Genomic DNA, 16016 nt, shown 5'->3' with positions numbered 1-16016 from the left:
ATCCCTGAGAGGGAACAGTGGGTGAATGACACAAATTGGCCCACTGACATCATTCAGATGTACACAGATGCATCTAAACTGGATAACAGGGTCGGAGGGGGTGTATATTCGGAACGATTGGACATACAAAGATCGTTTCGTCTTCCGGATCACTGTAGCGTATTTCAGGCCGAGATTGTGGCCATACAAGACGCTGTGGACTGCCTAAGGCAGAAGGCAGTCTCTCACAGGCACATTTATATTTTCTCAGACAGTCAAGCAGCGCTGAAAGGCCTTGACTCTGTCACAACTAATTCTGAAACTGTAGTAGGCTGTCGCAGATCACTTAACATGATGGCTGAACAGTTTACTCTGCATCTAGTATGGGTTCCCTGGTATAGGGGCATACCAGGTAATGATATGGCGGATAAACTTCTAAGAAAGGCTACCTCCCTTCCACTTTCGCCATCCTGGAAGAAGTTGTGCATGTCGCTCTCCACCTGCAAGCTCAAGATAAAGGATGCTCTACTGATGGAAGCGGGAGCTCACATGGCCGGAATGGAATGAGAGGAGATCGCGTGAGCTTCTCACCCTCCGTAAGAGGGATCTTTCCTTAGTTAGCCTGAAACTGTTAGGCATTTACTTTGCGAATGTCCAGCGCTCGGTAGAAAAAGGCAACGTTTCATGGGCAAGATGTTTCTTGTAGATCTGACTGATATAGCTGAGGTCAATACACGACGCTGAGTTAGCTTCACAAACCCAACGAAGTGGTGTGATTAGAAGAGTAGGAACAAATCCGTGTGGTTTCACAGTGGGCCTATAAAGGCCTAAGTGTGCCGCCCCGATGTGGACGGCAGGCACTTGAACCTAACCTATATATGTCTACATATGATATATCTTTCGTACTATTTTGTTTTCGGATTTTTATTTGTTTTTATATTTTGATAGTTTTGAGAAAACTTAACTCTTAACTTTAGTAGAGTTTATACCTCTTTTAAATTTCTTTTTGGCGTTTTCCTTGAGACTGTGCGACATGCCGCTAAAGCATAGTAATGAAGAACCGTGCCAGACCCATCAGGATCGCGTTTTGATTAAGACTAATCAGAGTGTTACTAAACCTGTACAGAGTGCGCAACAATCTTCCACCACACCTATAAAGGCAGATAATGTTCAGACTATAGTTACAGCAGCAGTATGGGCGCAGCAAGCAGAAATTTTGCAAAGTCTTGACCATTCAATTAATCGTAGAATTGAAACGCAAATGGAAGATAGGTTTAGACGTCTCAGCCTTCAGTTTCCACCAGTTCAAAACCAACAACAACCACTCTTACCTAACTTTAATGCTTTACCAAATGTGGAACAACAAAGCTTAGAGCAGTTACTTGGACTTCCTTCCGCGCGCGTACCAAATACCATGTTTCTAACAGAAGTGGCACAAGAGAGGGTTTGAATGAATTAGGGTTTAGGCCTGATATGGTTGGACACATTAGTGTCAATTGGAAGTTGCGCTTCACTGGTGCGATTGATGGTATGTCTATTGAAAATTTGATATATCGTGTTGAAGCCTTGACTAATCAGACATTAGGCGGGTGCTTTTATAGTTTGCTGACATGCAAGTTTGCCTTTTGACTCCAAAGCTAGTGACTGTAGCGGAAATTCGTTGGCCTAGATTATGTGAGGCCTTAAGGCATCAGTACAAGAACACCAGAACAGTTGTAGACTTTAGAGATAAGTTACGTGATAGAAAACAAAAAGTAAATGAAAGTTTTGATTCTTTTTATGACTCGATATTTCAATTGACTAATCGGCTAAGTCAACCACTTCCGGAAAGTACACTTGTAGAGATTATTAGGAGAAATCTCTTACCTGAAATACAGGGTCGTTTAATTGGTACTTACCATGCCAAGGATTTGCGACAGTAGCTACAAGCGGGTATCAGTACCTGATTTGAAAGGCCGGCCTGCTGGCTGGCCGTCAAGAATTTTGTATTTGAAATTTAAGTAACTTCCCGATAAACTACAAGCTTGAAACTTGGAATATATTTCAGAACCCGATGACAATGCAATCGCCGCTAGGTGACGCAAGGATCGAGATATTCAAAAATATCGCATTTCTGGTCCGGTTTGACTCATATTTGGAACACATAATACATACAAGAATAGAAAGCGACCTATAAACGAAAATCGCCGCTAGGTACCGCAATGATCGAGATATTCAAAAAAGTCGTATTTGTGGTCCGATTTGGCTCATATTTGGAACACATAATACATACACGAATAGAAAGCGGCCTGTGAAAAAAATCGCCGCTAGGTGGCGCAAGAATCGAGATATTTAAAAAGATCTTATTTCTGGTCCGATTTGGTCCATATTTGGAAGACATAATACATACGTGAATAGGAAGCGACCTATGATGTCCGATTTGGCTCCTATTTGTAACAAATATTGCATACAGTCCGGTAGAAGTAACATCAAAATGTTTTAGAGTTCGAGGAGGGACAAGCATACGTGGTGCAGAGTCGAGTAAAGCCTTTGGAAGGAGTATGTATTGAGGACTTAGATTGTAGCAAATTGCCAGGAAAGAGTCCTTGTAATAATGAGCCACTAAATGAACTAAATAGAATGAGAAATAATTAAATAAAAGCGTTGCGTAGATACATAAAAAAGTAAAGTGTACATACATTTAATTATGACACATATTGGTGTCTATATCTAATCCTTCTTAAAGAAGAAGAAGTAGAAATAATGTAGGGATTATTTGAGGAGAAAAATAAATCAAATTAAATTTTGATTTCCTCTTGTAAAAAAACGGGTTTAGAAATAGTTTCAAGAAATTTTGTTAAAACCATTAAAAACTAAACATAAAACATAAAATAATGGGGGACTCATTAAAGCATATAAATTTATAAGGTGTAAAATTATATCCCTTTACACACGCTGTTGTATGAACGCACCTAGTAATATTCTTGATAAACTTACTTAAAAAAAAACTTTGATTGTTATACAAATTAAAAAATGCCAAGATTAAGTGAAAAATCAAAACTAAAATGTCTTTAATAAGAAATTCTTGTAAATGACTTGCTGATGTTGGAGATTTCTGAAGAAAAGGACGGCAATTATGTTTGCAAGGTTGCATTCCTTTGAGTTTACCGTCTTTACACCATGAAATGCGCGTAAATGTATACAAATTGTGTAAATGGTTTTTCATACAAAATTTGTCGGTTCGTTTACGCACTAGATAAATTTATACGTTTACACGCTTTATAAGGCATTTATAAGGTTAAATGAGTGCTCCTAATGTAAAATAAAACATGTACACCTAAATGTTCACAAAGTATATGTATACTTGTACATACTTATATCAGTGAGAGATTATTTAGTGTGGAAAAAGCTTTTTTATTAGAGAAAAAAATTTAGAACTTCTGTTAATAAACTTTCTAAAAATACATAAAAATGAAATTTGGAGTTAAAATGTAATAAATACACTGGATCACAAATTCAAATTTTCTTTCTGCACCAGAGACGCCATTATGAGATTCCTATGTAAAATCACCCCCTGATTCCGAAAATCAAGGTTATTTTTAATTCTGTGGTAACGTTTTTGAGATATTTACGAGTAAGAATTTTTTCAAAAAAAAAAATAATAATAATAAATTGGGTCCACTTAATCATATATATCTCAAGAACGCATTGAGCAATTCCAAAACGGTTTGAAGCTTTTAAAAGGTAATAAAATTTGCTATAAACTGAGAATACAACACTTTTTGCTAGGCCCTGCAGACTCAAAGATAACGAACAATCATTACGGATTTTTCAATTTCTTTTTTGTAAAAATATAAAAAAATTGTACTTTGCGAGGAAGGATCTCGAACACTTTATTTTATTTTTTTTGCAGATTTTAGTATTCGTATATCAGTTAGTTAGCAGGTAGATATTCGAAAGGTTTTTAGATAAAAAAACTGTTAGTGTCGTTTTCTCAAACCCAAGTAGATTTCAAGCAAGAGCATATTTTTAAGGCAGGTAGTGTTTTCTTTGTAGAACTAGGGAACCTTTTTGTCTAGGTAGGCTTGAATTTTTACTTGATCTAAGTATAAATAATAGTACATGCGCCTTATTTCTTCATAATATCTGCAAGGCTCGCCGGATACTGTTCAGTTTATAATTGCAGTTTATAACCCGTCATTTACTTAAAAATATAATATGAATAAAAGGGCGCGAGAGTTTGAGTGTACAAATGATCGAGATATGTTCTGTTTCAGCCGCGGTCAATTTATCGTTAAAAGGATGCGACACGTGTTTTCAAATCCTTTGAAAGTTACATACTATAAGTATTTTGGAATTGAGCCTAAAAACAATGAAAAACTATGGACACCGAATACTGTGTGCACCATATGTCGAGTCGAATTGATTTTTTCGGAAACAGGAACAAAAAGCTGCGTTGTAAAAATTAGGAATTTGCTCTCTCTTAATGCATAGCTAACTAATTTCTGAAACTATCTATTTAGGCGACATATGAAATTTATTACACCAATGAAGTGGAGGGAACCAACTTGGCATTCAACGGACTGCTATATTTTACTACAAAAGTACTTGAAGTTGGAAAGTCAAGAAAAGTAACCTATGCGAGCGTATCTACAATGTCATTACCAGAACTAAATTCAACGGAAGCTACATTGCAGGAATCAAATTTAACTTTAGTTCCGGCTCCAGTTTCATTCTCAACAGCAGTATCTGATTACGCGGCATCATGTTGTACTGGATTTAAAACGAAAAACGAAAGAAACTCTTTGTCACAAGCACAACTCAATGATTGGATAAGGGATTTGGAATTGTCAAAGGAAAAGGCCGAACTACACGTCTCTCGTATGCAACAATATAAATTTGTTTCATCCGATGTTAAGATAACATATTATAGAACTCGTCACGAACAATTTTCCAAGTACTATACGAAGGAGGACAGTGTTTGTTACTGGTGTATTCAAACAGTTTGGTGAACCATATGATTCAAAAGAGCGGCGATTGTTCATAGACGGCAATAAATTAAGTTTAAAGGCCGTATTATTGCATATTGGCAACCAAAAGCCATCTATCCTGATCGCGTATGCAGTAAATACGAAGGAAACGTATGAGATAATGCAAAAATTGCTCAAATTAATCAAATACGAAGAACATTATTGGAAAATATGTACCGATCTAAAGTCGTTGGAATGCTATGTGGTCTACAAAGTGGATACACAAAATACTGGTGCTTTCTATGCAAATGGGATATCCGAGCTCGTCAAGACAACTACATCATAAAGGATTGGCCAGAACGAATCGAGTTTCAAGTTGGGGTGGATAACATAAAAACTCACCACTTATAAAGAAGGAAAAAATAATTCTACCTCCGCTCCACATCAAGCTCGGCCTTATCAAACACTTTGTCAAGGCTTTGGACAAAGAAGTCTTTCCAGAGATTTCAGAAGCAAAAATACAAAAGGGATTTTTTTGGGACCGCAAATAAGGAAAATGATGACCAATTGTTCATTTCCTGTTCCTGTCCCGTTCCTGAGGAAACGAATGTACTTGTAGGAAAAACCCTGGCTATGGCTAAGCAAGATGGACGTATTCCGGTAAGAGTACTCAATGAGTTCAAGTCACCACTCAAATTGACCAGAGGAGCTATTTTGGGAAGATGCCAGGAGGCTGAAGTAATATCAATTGTGAACAGCTCCAGGAAGAGGTTTCAACTAGCAATATTGGTCTTTCAGATGACATCATGGCATGGATGGAGGGACTAGAGGAAGACTATCAGAGTAAGGCAAACCAACTGCTCCTAAAGTACGCCAACATATTTGACTAGGATGGTTCAAAACCAGGCCGCACCAGAGTTGTGAAACATCAAATTGACACTGGTGATACGAGGCCGATCCGTCAAGCTCATCGTAGTGTTTCACTGGCGAAGCGGGAAGTGGTGAGTCAAATCATGCAAGAAATGAGCGACTGCAGCGTAATCGAACCATCAGCTAGTCCATGGAGCTCACGGCTGGTACATGGGAAGAAGAAAGATGGAAAAATGAGGTTTTGTGTGGACTACCGCAAGTTGAACGACGTCACGAAAAAAGATAGCTACCCACTGCCAAGAATTGACGACACTCTGTACACGCTATCTGGTACGAAATGGTTTTCCACACTGGACTTGAAAAGCGGCTACTGGCAAGTGGAAGTGAAGGAGGAAGATAAAGAGACAACAGACTTCAGTGTCGGTGATGGTCTTTGGCAACTTACAGTGATGCCTTTTGGACTATGTAATGCACCAGCTACTTTTGAAAGACCGACATGAAAACATCATGGCATGGACGGAGGGACTAGAGGAAGATTATCAGAGTAAGGCAAAACAATTGTTCTTAAATTACTCGAACATATTTGACCAAGATGGCTCCAAACCAGACCGCACCAAAGTTGTGAAACATCAAATTGACACTGGAGATGCGAGGCCGATCCGTCAAGCTCCAAGTAGTGTTCCACTGGCGAAGCGGGAAGTTGTGAGTCAAATCATACAAGAAATGAGCGACAGCGGCGTAATCGAACCATCAGCTAGTCCATGGAGCTCACCGGTAGTACAAGGACGGACAAATTACGTTCTGCGTGGACTACCGGAAGTTGAATGACGTTACGAAAAAGGATAGTTACCCATTGTCAAGAATTGACGACACTCTGGACTCGCTCTATGGTACGAAATGGTTCTCCACACTGGACTTGAAAAGCGGCTACTGGCAATTGGAAGTGAAGGAGGAAGACAAAGACAACAGCCTTCAGTGTCGGTGATGGTCTTTTGGCAGTGATGCCTTTTGGACTATGTAATGTAGCAGCTACTTTTGAAAGACTCATGGATCAGGTACTGAAAGGTCTACAGAAGAGGAATTGTTGAATAAATTCCGAAGATTTCGAGTACAACAAGGTCATTGCAAAGCGGAGTGAATTGAAGATCCAGCAACTGAAGAAGGAGTTAGAGAGCCGTGGATTAAATACAACCGTCAATAAACTCGAACTTCAGGCACAACTACGAGAGGCAATGCAAGCAGAAGGAATTAACGTGGAAGAGTATGTGTTTCATCTTGATGGCGACGAGACAACAACAAAAATTTAAGAGAAAAACGAAACAACGCAGACAGTTACGAGCACAGACTTGAGCATGATTTTGACTGCAATACCTGCACAAACACCGACAGTAACATCCAAGATGGAAGCACAGGAGGCACGCATTTCAGAAATGTCGTCGCAAATGTCATCACAATTGGAATCCCAGGAGAACCGTATAACAACCAAGATGGAAACACAGGAGGCCCGCATTTCATAAATGTTGTCGCAAATGTCGTCACAACTGGAATCACAGGAGAACCGTATAACATCAAAGATCAGGCATAACATTACAAATCGGAGCACAAGAAGAGCGTATCTTAACAAAGCTGGAGGCACAGGAAACAAAATTCTCATCGCAGCTGGAGGCTTTTAGTGAACGACAAGATAAAATGGAGGCCGAGATGGATGCTTTGAAAGATCGAATTCAGGAGTTACAATTGAACCGTCCAATTACCCCAACGTCTACTCTGAATGTAAAATCCCCAACGTTTGGCGGTTCTGTTCCTTTCCAGGTATTTCAGCTCCAATTTGAGAAGACGTCAGCAGCGAACAACTGCAATGCCGAAGATAGAGTTGCTGCATTGTTCGTGGCTTTAAAAGGACCAGCTGCTGAGATCTTACAGACCATCCCAGAGAACGAACGTAACAGTTAAAAAGCATTGATGGCTGTTGTAGAACGACGGTACGGAAGCGAACACAGGAAATGGTTCTACCAAATAGAATTGCAAAACCGCTACCAAAAAGCTAATGAGACTTTGCAGGAGTTTGCTTCGGATGTTGAAAGGTTGTCTCATTTGGCAAATGCGGACGCACCCGCGGAATACACCGAAAGGGTATAAATTCAGTGCTTTATAAATGGAATACGAAACGAAGCGAGCGACATATGCAAACCCAAAACCCACATTCGCAGAAACGGTACCACATGTATTAACTCAGGAAACTGCCTCCCTATTGAGTAAACCAGCACATAAGCCTCATCGTGTGGAAGTAGAAAGACCAGAGTGAGTAGACACAATTTAGGAAGCATTGAAAGGTAGGTTAGGTTGAACTGGCCGGTCATGAGGACCTCACATAGACTGATTGAGTCTGTAGTGTTACCAGAAGTTTGTTTTAACGACCAAACTGAAAAACCCCATCAAAAACCAGGACCTATGTTATAAAATAACTCCGTCCTCTTGGCAAATACTAAAAGCTTCCTAGGACTTAAGCCACTTGCTGCTTCTAGATCTGACAGCTGTATCACTCCTAATAGCTGGAGTCTTAGCCTATCAAGTGCAGGGCACGAGCACAGAACGTGCTCGATCGTTTCCTCCTCCAATCCGAACATCTGTTATCACTGACCAAGCCTAATTAAAAGACGTGTGACGCCAGAAGGCAGTGTCCAGTCAGAATACCCGCCATGAGTCTACAGTCCTCTCTTTTTAATAATAGAAGCAACTTTGTTAGTCTAAGATTGTAAGACCTACACATAATCTTCGACACTTTACAGCCTCGCGCTTGAGCCCACGCCTTTCCCGCTTGGTCGGTCATGTGCACCTCTCGCCTTCGCTTAATCTCGCCCTTTTTAGCTAGTTCGTCCGTTTTTTCATTCCCATCTATTCCCATATGTCCTGGGAACCAATATAGATGTATGCTTCTCCCTGTCCCGATTCTCTCTAGAGACTGCTTACACTCTAACACGCATTTAGATGCTGTGATATGCGAGATTATTGCCTTAATTGCTGCTTGACTGTCAACATAAAAGTTAACACGGTTGCAGCTTAAGCTATTCTCTTTCAGGGTTTTCTACTGCTTTGGTTACGGCTAATATTTCCGCTTGGAAAACGCTACAGTATGCCTGTAGGATCTGCTTATTTCCGGATCAGCACAGTATACCGCAGACCCTACTCCTTCCACTACTTTGGAACCATTTGTGTACACATGTATCGCCTCGTCCGCCATTTGCGCACCCACCTCTTTGTGGCCTTAAGATCTCCCTCGAAGCGCAGATAGGGAATCAGGTAGTCTGTTCGTCTTGTGATTGATGACGCTATACTACTATAGCCATATGGTCGGCGCTCAAGCTGCCCCAAGGCACCGAGCCTGGTTGCGGTTGTTAATGCTATGTTCTTTGCTACCAGGTATACAGGTGGAATGTGCAGAATGGCATACAGTGCAGCCGTCGGGGTTGTTTTCAGGGCTCCCGTAATGCTAAGCATCGATAGTCTGCATACCCCTTCTAATTTTTTGAGGTATGTCGTTTTTTGTGTGGCTTTCCACCAAACAACAACTCCATAGTATAGAATAGGGCTTACAATCGCTGTAAAAACCCTAAGAAAGAGGGGGCGATAAGCCCCACGTACACCCCAGTATTCTTTTACATGCATAGAGTGCCGTTGAAGCCTTATTGACCCTCTCCTCCACGTTGAGCTTCCATGACAGCTTACTGTCTAGGATGATTCCTAGATATTTTGTGCAAGGTTTCTCCTGTAAGGCCACCCCTCCTAACTAAGCCTGGTCCAATTTGGGATCTTGTACCTCTTTGTAAACAAGACCATATCCGTCTTCTCCGCATTGACTTTCAACCCGGCATTAGATGCCCAGGTATGAATATCCCGAAGCGCCCGATCCATCAAATAACTAATCGTTGGAAGGCACTTTCCACTTATGAGAATTGCAACGTCCTCTGCGTAAGCCGTAAGTTTTAAGGGTTCCTCATCGAATAACCGAGCAGTTGGTTGATGACCACCGTCCACAGCAGAGGTGATAGCGCCCTTCCTGCGGCGTGCCCCTGTCCACTGATTTCGTGGCCTCGCACAATCCTCATTGTGATGTAATCTTTCTGCAATTTAACATGCAGCCGATCCATCTGATTAAGGCAGGATGTACTTTAATGTAAGACCACCAATAATCGCCCGTTTTGCACATTATTGAAAGCCCCGGCAATGTCAAAGAAAACTCCTAGAGCATAGTCCTTATATTCCAGGGATTCCTCTATGCTTATTACCACCCTATGCAATGCGGTGTCTACCGACTTACCTTTGGTGTACGCATGCTGTATTGTGGAGAGCAGATTTTCATCCACATTGGATTTTATGTACACATATATCAGCCTCTCAAAGGTTTTGAGCAGAAATGATGTTAAGCTAATGGGTCTATAGTCTTTAGAATACAGGTGACCGATCTTCCCCGCCTTTGGTAGGAAAGTTACACGAGCAGTTCTCCAAGAGTGGGGTACATGATTCAGCCTTATGCACCCATCGAATACTATTTCAAGCCATTCCACGACCGCCATACTTGAAACTTGTAGCATGGCCGGGAATATACCGTCTGGGCCCGGCGATTTAAGCTTATAAAACGTTTTCACTGCCCATTCTATCTTGGTATCGGTCATCTAGCCCGGCACTACTAGCTCCGTGATCGAAGTGTGAGTGATGTCTGCTGGCTCTTCTAAACCGTCTCCCGATGGGAAATGTGTGTCGAGAAGCACCTCAAGGGATTCCTCACTATTAAGTTCGTGGACTATGTTTCCCTTTGCTATGACTTTTTTTCAACCGAGCTGTTTCGCTGCAGCACTCTATGTCCGTACAGAAACTTTTCCACGAGTTTCTCTTCGCCCTGGCAATTTCACGCGTGTAGATCCTCAGTAGATCCCTGTACTCGTCCCGACACGCTTCGTTTTCCGCGGTCTTTGCGTGCTTAAACATTTCTTTTGTCTGTCTATTTAGAAGACTCAGCTCATTGCTCCACCACGGCGGCTTTGCTTTTCCTCTGAATCTTCTTAGAGGGCAAGCTTTGTTATTCGCAGTCATAAGCGTCCTTGTTACGAATTCATTCGACTCCTCCAGTTCCTCCACATTGGCAACCTCTTTGGGTTGTCCCAGTTTTGTTTCTACATGTTTCTGGAATTTAGTCCAGTTCGTTGAAGGGTACGCAGCAGAAGAATAATACCACCAAAATCGGAGGCAGTAATTTGAGCAAATGTTGATGGAGATTGTGGGATGAACAAGTTGTGGGTTGTCAAGGCAGCAAACAAATGAACACCGAATGTACTTGTAGGAAAAACCCTGGCTATGGCTAAGCAAGATGGACGTATTCCGGTAAGAGTACTCAATGAGTTCAAGTCACCACTCAAATTGCCCAGAGGAGCTCTTTTGGGAAGATGCCAAGAGGCTGAAGTAATAATCAATTGTGAACAGCTCCAGGAAGAGGTTTCAACTAGCAATATTGGTCTTTCAGATGACATCATGGCATGGATGGAGGGACTAGAGGGAGACTATCAGAGTAAGGCAAACCAACTGCTCCTAAAGTACGCCAACATATTTGACCAGGATGGTTCAAAACCAGGCCACACCAGAGTTGTGAAACATCAAATTGACACTGGTGATACGAGGCCGATCCGTCAAGCTCATCGTAGTGTTTCACTGGCGAAGCTGGAAGTGGTGAGTCAAATCATGTAAGAAATGAGCGACAGTGGCGTAATCGAACCATCAGCTAGTACATGGAGCTCACCGGTGGTACATGTGAAGAAGAAAGATGGAAAAATGAGGTTTTGTGTGGACTACCGCAAGTTGAACGACGTCACGAAAAAAGATAGCTACCCACTGCCAAGAATTGACGACACTGTACTCGCTATCTGGTACGAAATGGTTTTCCACACTGGACTTGAAAAGCATCTATTGGCAAGTGGAAGTGAAGGAGGAAGACAAAGATACAACAGCCTTCAGTGTCGGTGATGGTCTTTGGCAACTTACAGTGATGCCTTTTGGACTATGTAATGCACCAGCTACTTTTGAAAGACCGACATGAAAACATCATGGCATGGACGGAGGGACTAGAGGAAGATTATCAGAGTAAGGCAAAACAATTGTTCTTAAAGTAAGCGAACATATTTGACCAAGATGGCTCGAAACCAGACCGCACCAAAGTTGTGAAACATCAAATTGACACTGGAGATGCGAGGCCGATTCGTCAAGCTCCAAGTAGTGCCCCACTGGCGAAGCGGGAAGTTGTGAGTCAAATCATACAAGAAATGAGCGACAGCGGCGTAATCGAACCATCAGCTAGTCCATGGAGCTCACCGGTAGTACTGGTAAAGAAGGACGGACAAATTACGTTTTGCGTGGACTACCGGAAGTTGAGTGACGTTACGAAAAAGGATAGTTACCCATTGCCAAGAATTGACGACACTCTGGACTCGCTCTCTGGTACGAAATGGTTCTCCACACTGGACTTGAAAAGCGGCTACTGGCAATTGGAAGTGAAGGAGGAAGACAAAGAGACAACAGCCTTCAGTGTCGGTGATGGTCTTTTGGCAGTAATGCCTTTTGGACTATGTAATGCAGCAGATTCTTTTGAAAGACTCATGGACCAGGTACTGAAAGGACTACATTGGAAAACATGATTGGTGTGCCTGGACGACATCATCGTATTGGGCAAGAACTTTGGTGAACATCTTAAGAACTTGGAGGAAGTTTTCCAGAGAATAGCTGGCGCTGGTCTGGAACTAAGTCTCAAAAAGTGTTCGCTGTTTAAAAAGGAAGTAAATTATTTGGGTCACAAGGTAACGACAGCGGGCATCTGCACTGCGAATGAAAAGATAGAAGCTGTAAAGGATTAGCCAAGACCGCAGAACTTGCATGAATTAAGAAGTTTCCTTGGGCTGTGCACATATTACCGCCGGTTTGTACCAAACTTTGCCAGCGTAGCACATAGCCTCCACGAGCTTACAAGAAAAATAAAGCTTTTGTATGGAAGAAGGAGCAAGAAGTGGCTTTCCAAACATTGAAAGAGCGTTTATGCACTGCCCCAATGTTGGCATATCCGATTCCAGGTGCAACGTTTATTCTAGATACAGATGCTAGCGGATATGCGTTTTGTCACAACTGGTCGATGGACAGGCGAAGGTAGTTGCATATTACAGCCGTTCAATTGGAAAAGCAGAAGGGAACTATTGCGTTACACGGAGAGAGCTGTTGGCATTTGTGGAGTTCATTAAACATTTTCACAAGTACTTATACGTGCAGCGATTCCGCGTCAGGGCAGATCACGAGCGTTGTAATGGCTCCTGCAGTTCCGTAATCCAGAAGGTCAATTGGTACGGTGGATCGAGCGACTACAAAGCTATGACTTTTCCATTGAGCATCGGAAAGGTAGTACCCATGAAATGCCAATGCAATGTCACGAAGACCATGTAATTTGGGATGCAAACACTGTTCAAAAGCTGAGGCTAAAGAAGACATTATAGATGTCCGGCTAATGACTATAACGTGTACAGATGAAGTGTCAGCTAGGAGATACAGATGTGTCACATGTTATGCAAGGTATCGAACGAAACGAAAGACCAAATAGGGCGGAGATGTCAGCAGAGAGTCCTATTGCGAAGTCATATTGGGCACAGTGGAACAGTTTATAGGCGTAGCATGCAATCAGCCGGCCAATTGCTTTGTAAGTGTTAATGAACGTTTCTTTGTCTTTACCCCAAGTGTTGCCGGCAAGACATTTGAGGATTTTATTGCGGCTCTGGATTTTAGGAACAATTGCCGTTACATGCTCTCCGAAATGTAGATCCTGATCAAGAGTCACACCCAAGATTTTTGGGTGTAAGACAGTCGGTTGCGTAATGCCATCGACGTGGACGTTCAATATGGTCGAAATTTGGCGCGTCCATGTTGTAAATAAGGTCGCCGATAATTTGGTCGGTGAAAATGTCAGGTTTCGCCAGGCGAAGTCTTGCAGTAACGTGCCGTGGTTGACCGTGTCAAAAGCTTTTGACAGGACCTTCTTGTGTTTTTGTGCTTCATACGGCTGTGTTCTCAGGTGTCGTATTTTCTCATAATGCTCACGGAGATGACCCCTTAAGCCTCTGGGAAGTGTAGCCTCATCAATCAGGTGTCTGTTGAGATGCCCAGGTTGCTGGGTATTCAACAGAAACTGTTTGTTCAGCATTTCACTTCTCTCCCTAATGGGGAGTACTCTCGCTTCATTGTGTAGGTAGTGTTCTGGTGACACAAGAAGACAGCCCGTAGCGGTTCTGGGGCAGTATTTTGGCATGCCTGTATTTTCTTCCAGTGAGTAACCTTTAGGGTTGGCGACTATATCGGGGACGCGTAGCATGCAATCAGCCGGTCAATTGCTTAGTGAGCGTTTTCTTTACCCCAAGTCCTACCGTCAAGAGATTTGAGGATTTTATTACGGCTCTGGATTTTAGGAACGATTGCGGTTGCATGCTCTCCGAAATGTAGATCCTGATCAAACGTCACACCCAAGATTTTTGGGTGTAAGACAGTCGGTTGCGTTATGCCATCGTCGTGGATGTTCGATATGGTCGACATTTGGCACGTTCATGTTGTAAATAAGGTCCCTTATGATTTGGTCAGTGACAATGTCAGGTTTCGCGAGGCGAAAAAACGGGAGAGATCAGGGAGCTAGCTGTTTATTTTATTACAAATCTCATCGATGTGTGGGCCAGGGTTTGTGGCGATTATTGTGCAGTTATCGGCGTAGGAAACGATAGTGACTCCTTCTGGTGGTGAAGGTAGCTTCGATATGTAGAAGTTAAACAAAAGTGGGGATAGGACACCACCTTTTGCTACCCCTTGTTTAATTCTTCTTGACTTGGATATTATGTTCCTGAATTTTACTGATGCTTGCATACCAGACAGATAATTTGCGGTCCACCTTTTGGGACATGGGGCAAGGGAGAACCCTTCCAGGTCTCGCAGTAACGTGCCGTGGTTGACCGTGTCAAAAGCTTTTGAGCAACGAGTACTGTCCTATGGAGGGGGCTTTGATTTAATCCGCAGTTTATTTGTGTGTTAATGGCGTTTAGCGCGGTGGTAGTGCTGGTCGAAAGCCATGCTGGTGATTGCCAAGGCGCGAATTTCCTGTGAAATAGGGAAGCAGAATGGCTTCAAGTGTCTTGGCTACTGGCGATAGGAGAGATGCAAACCTTCTTCGTAGTTATCGCTGGGTAGAGTTTCTCTAAGTGTGGTATAAATATGTTTTCGTCATGGATTGCGATAGTAGCGAAGCTTATTAAGGTAGTGATAGTTAGTGTTGAAAGTAAGTTGTAGTGGAAGCTCAACGTGGGGGAGAGAGTGAAGAAGGCCTCGACGGCACTTTCTGCATGCAAAAGAAAGCTGGGCTGCGCGTGGGACCTATCGCCCTCTTTCTCTCATTGGGTATTTATAGTGATAGTAAAGCCTATCCTATAATATGGAGTTCTCGTTCCGTGGACAGCCAAACAAAAAGGAACCTGTCTAGGCACAAAGTGATTCAAATTCTCCATATAAACTTCGTGTATCGATTTAATTTAATTATCCAAGTATTTTCAAGAATTGAAAATTGTATAACTTTTTGCATGCTATTTAATAAGTTTTTTTTATAAAAACAAATTTAATGTTTTAAGTACGGTAAGTGGCATCCAGTGCATTTTTCGACTGTAAACCAGTGTAATAAACTTATGCCCCTATTACGGTTTACAACTCAACTTAGTTGGATTGTAGTTAAAACAATTCAACTTTAAGACAACTCAAATCCTGTTTGGTATTACGAATTACAACTTATATCAGTTGAAGTTGAATTGATGTTGCCATCCTTAAAAGTAATGATCTGACAGATAAATGAACAGCTGATCAATTAATGGCGTAAATTTGAGCATTTTCAAAAGTAATTTTTTTATTAATAGCAAAATGGATATAACGTTATGTCACGAATACGGAAAAAATTCGCGTGATCACTCCAATCCCTTGGAACTACCAAGCACCAAGTAAGAAAACGCTGCAAATGATGAGCTTCTAATGAAGTTATTTTGCAGATTTGTAAGTTATTTTCGCCTAAGTAATGAAGCATTTTGCTCCCTACTCAACAAAATGAAGGACCATTTCCGCAACCACGTTCGAGGGACGGCTGTACCCATATTTTAAAATTATGTACTA

General features: G+C 41.9%; 1 protein-coding gene across 4 annotated transcripts in view; it reads left to right on the top strand.

Moving 5' to 3' along the window:
• The window catches only part of LOC137252862 (uncharacterized), a 631431-nt gene that overhangs the window by 251283 nt on the left and 364132 nt on the right, over positions 1-16016 (top strand). The gene's annotated exons all lie outside the window — the stretch shown is intronic.

The sequence above is a fragment of the Eurosta solidaginis genome, chromosome 5, assembly GCF_040869045.1.
Source record: "Eurosta solidaginis isolate ZX-2024a chromosome 5, ASM4086904v1, whole genome shotgun sequence".
NCBI lineage: Eukaryota > Metazoa > Arthropoda > Insecta > Diptera > Tephritidae > Eurosta > Eurosta solidaginis.
Note: the sequence above shows the minus strand (reverse complement) of the source record. Positions and strands in the feature narration are given on the sequence as shown.